Genomic DNA, 3,887 nt, shown 5'->3' with positions numbered 1-3,887 from the left:
GACTTAAATTGTTGCAAAGAAATGAATGTCTAAATACCGAGACTATTCCCTGAATCTGGGAATCGAAATAACGCGATCCCGAATTCCCGAAAATTTCGGAATTCTAAAAACCGAAAAAATGTACATCCCTAGCATGGATAAAAAATGTTTAAATGCTTATAGTATGGACTCAACATTGTGAGCATAATTAATTTGCCAGTGATTATAAATACTCACACATATTTATCTATAAATATAAAATCCGAAAATTTTTACCCTTTTATTTGCTTTTATTTTATTTTTGGTTGCCCTAGGCTACTATGTTATCATCTTTGCCGATTGCCCTATTTTTATCATTTGTTGCTATTTCAGCTCGCTTAAATCAAAAATATATTCTCTCTAGATATTTTAACTAATCTATCTATAAAACAAAGAAAATTTAGCAACAATTTGAAGATTTCAAAAGAAAGAAAAACATTTGCATAGCGAATGCTTTGAGGTTCTACCGAGATTTGAACTCGGATCGCTGGATTCAAAGTCCAGAGTGCTAACCATTACACCATAGAACCAGTTATCAAATTGGCAGCAGCAAACGCAACAGCGTCAGGCGCATTGTTGTTGTAAGCAGAAGACAAAGTGATGATTAATAAAAAAAAAACAAGAAATCAATGGGATGCCAAAAATACCAGTGATAAGAAAAAAGAGAAGAAGACATAAAAATCATTAAAAATAAAGACAAACGTGATATGGAAATATCTCGCACATAGCGACACATATTGTGATACATATGTACATATACATATACATAGGTTGGTGGCTGCTGTTTCGCATGCGATTATATGAAGACTACCCCGCAATGAAAACCTGAATTAGTGAAAATAAATAATTTTTGCTTCTGATTTAGTGGAAAGTCCAAGAATGTTAAAGTACGAGTACGAGCATGTTAAAGTTGCGCCGTGCAGTTCCGTGACGTCAGTGGAGAAAATAAACGAAAGAAGAGAAGAGGAAGAACAAGCAAAAAATGGAAAGTCAATAGCAGCAGAATAAATCATGCAAAAATACATTTGTACACAAAAGTTGGTTTATTTTCAGCACTTACCTACTGACATTCTTGACGTACTGAATCTAAATATGCACTCAAAAGAGTACCAGTTCGTCATATTTTTGAAATATCTAAATTGTTTGCGTATATTTGAGGTTATTTAACATTTATCTTCCTTAATGTAGTAAAAATATTTATTTAAATTTTTTAGGTTTCATAGAAATATTTCAAAATACAACTCCTCAACTCCTAAGTCCGTTTTGATGTTTCAAAATCATATTTATTTGGCTTTGAGATATCACCTGGGGCTATTCTGTAGTCAGACTCGGATTCCACACTTTCAAAAGTTAAAGTCTGACTCCCAGTTATGAAAATTAATCAAGTATTGTCGACCTGTTCTATAATCTGCTAGTCATAACTGCTGAAATACAAACTCAAAAGTAAAAGTCATTCGGTTCCTTGCAAGCCTAACTGCACTTTCACCTCATCACAACGCTAAAGAAAATGAACTTCTCGAACTTTGAAAAGTTTTAAAAGCAACAAGACGCAAAATTAACGCCTCAACACGCTCGCCTTAAACGCAACGAACCTTAATAGCTAATACACCACTTCGAGCACCAATCGTACACAGTTACCTACACCGGCAAATGGCATTTGCAGCGCCTCGAGCAGGTCATGCTGTGTCAGCAACTCGTCTGTTGCGATTTTTCACTACTGCCTTTTAAAAGCAGTGTTGTTGTTAGTGTTGTTAGAGAAAAATTGCTGCACATAAAAAAATGAAAACGGAGAACTCAGTTAAACTTTGGTCACGTAATGTAATTTTTCTCATTTATTTTTTAAAACTCACAACTCAACTATTATTTCTTTTCAAACTTTGAGTTTTAGTCTTTGGAAAGTAATGCTTTGGACACATGTTACTGTTTCTATTTTTGTGCTACACACGCATGTGCATAATAAGTTGGGTAGTTTTTTACATTTTTAATAGGAAAATTCTCCTCAGCAATTTTAATTGGATTATTTTATTTATTTTTTACCCAAGTGAGGAAATAGCAAAACAAACACTAATTAAAATAAGTATCATTGATCAAAAACATTACTGTGCAACAGATTAGCGAAACTTTGCCACTTTTCTTGTAAAGGGGGTTTCAATAGGTTCACTCGAGCTGTGGAGCAGACTTCTCACTAAGGCCGCAGGTGTGACGTGTGGTTAGAATGCTTTTGTATATAGTCTGAGTTTTTAACAATGAACAACTACTACTACTTCTTCCACAGCGCATTACCTTTTTCAAAATTGATTATCAAAATCGGTTCTTCATAACATTACATACGCTGAGTTCGGGATATAATAACCTTTGTTGATGAGAATCATTTCTGATTAAGCGACTTTGCAAATAAAAAAAATTTGCGTAGTTGAATAAATGAGAACTCACGGGAAATTCATTAGGTGCTTCGGAAATGTCTTCATTTCGCGTAGATTTTGGTTTGGTGACATCATCGGTCCTTATATGTTTCTTCAACAATGACCATGGAGTTTTGGTTACTCTCAGTAGCGAACGATATTGGACGATGATAAAAAAAGTGTTTGGCCTCGAATGGATGCCATGGGTTTCACAATATTCATGTGCTAGATTGCTGATCGATTATTTTCTATGTGGTTACGTAAAATATCTGTCACACACAGACAAATCACAGATGAAGCCCTGAAAATCTTGCAACTCAGGTTGTTTAAGAAATCAAGTTTTATTTTATCATCCAAAATTCTCTACTAGGATGTTTCTCCTACTTCGGAGCTGCAATAGGTCGTAAATTATATTCCGCCTATCATTCCTTCGAATGTAGGTACATGAAAATAAAAATATAAAGCGTTTTTCAGTAAGAGCGCTTCCACTTGTTTTTTAATAAAACACAAATGATTTGACTTTTTTAACTAATTTTTTTTTTATTATCGAGTTTGAACATATACATTTAAGTATGAAATTCGATTTCTTTTGCATGACCACCGCGTGCACGTTTTACGAAGTCCAATCGTTGAACCCGATTTTCGACCACTCTTTTGCATAAATCGGCCGAAATTCCAGCAATTTCGCGTTCAATATTGGCTCTGAGCTCACAAATCGTCGCCCGGCTTGTTACTGTAGACCAATGACTTCACATAACTCCAAAGAAAATAGTCTAGAGGCGTCCAATTACACGAGCGTGGCGGCCATTCGACCGGTCCATTTCTGGAAATAATGCGCTTATCGAACTTACTCTTCAACAAATCAATTGTAGCGTGTGCTGTGTGCCTGTTGAAACCACATGTCGTCTAAGTCCATACCATTCAATTGCGGCCAAAAATAATCGTTTATCATGTCGCGGTATCGATTTCCATTCACAGTAACGTGGCGATCGTTCTCGTCAACGAAAAAATATGGGCCAATTACGCCGCCGGCATGTAAACCGCACCAAACAGTGATTTTTTCGGGATGCAACGGTACCTCATGAATCACGTGTGGATTGCTTTCTGCCCAGTAACGCATATTTTGCTTGTTGACAAAGCCATTGAGTCAAAAGTGAGCTTCATCACTGAAGATGATTTTTTGGAAAAAAGTAGTCTTAAAGTAGCAGCAACAGAACGATTATTTTCATAAAAAATTTGCACGATTTGCAATCGTTGCTCAAGTGTGTAGCGTTCCATGATGAAATGTATACTAATGAAGTTTACAAATGACAAGCGAAAAATAAAAAAATATTGCGTCGTTCGCCCTCCCTATCGGAAAAAAGTTAAAGCGCACCTATTGAACAACGCTTTATAAATAGTTTTTTTTTAATTGCAGTTGTGACAATATCACTTTAACTATTTGCTGTATTTATTTTCGATTTTTGA

The 3,887-nt window shown here is 35.3% G+C and overlaps 1 non-coding gene across 1 annotated transcript; it reads right to left on the bottom strand.

Moving 5' to 3' along the window:
* Positions 1–476: 476 nt before the first annotated feature.
* Positions 477–548, bottom strand: Trnaq-uug (transfer RNA glutamine (anticodon UUG)). Its single transcript has one exon. It is a non-coding gene; the product is annotated as a tRNA-Gln (tRNA).
* Between the last annotated feature and the right edge of the window lie 3,339 nt (positions 549–3,887).

Source organism: Anastrepha obliqua, chromosome 5 (genome assembly GCF_027943255.1).
Source record: "Anastrepha obliqua isolate idAnaObli1 chromosome 5, idAnaObli1_1.0, whole genome shotgun sequence".
NCBI classification, from domain to species: Eukaryota; Metazoa; Arthropoda; class Insecta; order Diptera; family Tephritidae; genus Anastrepha; species Anastrepha obliqua.
Note: the sequence above shows the minus strand (reverse complement) of the source record. Positions and strands in the feature narration are given on the sequence as shown.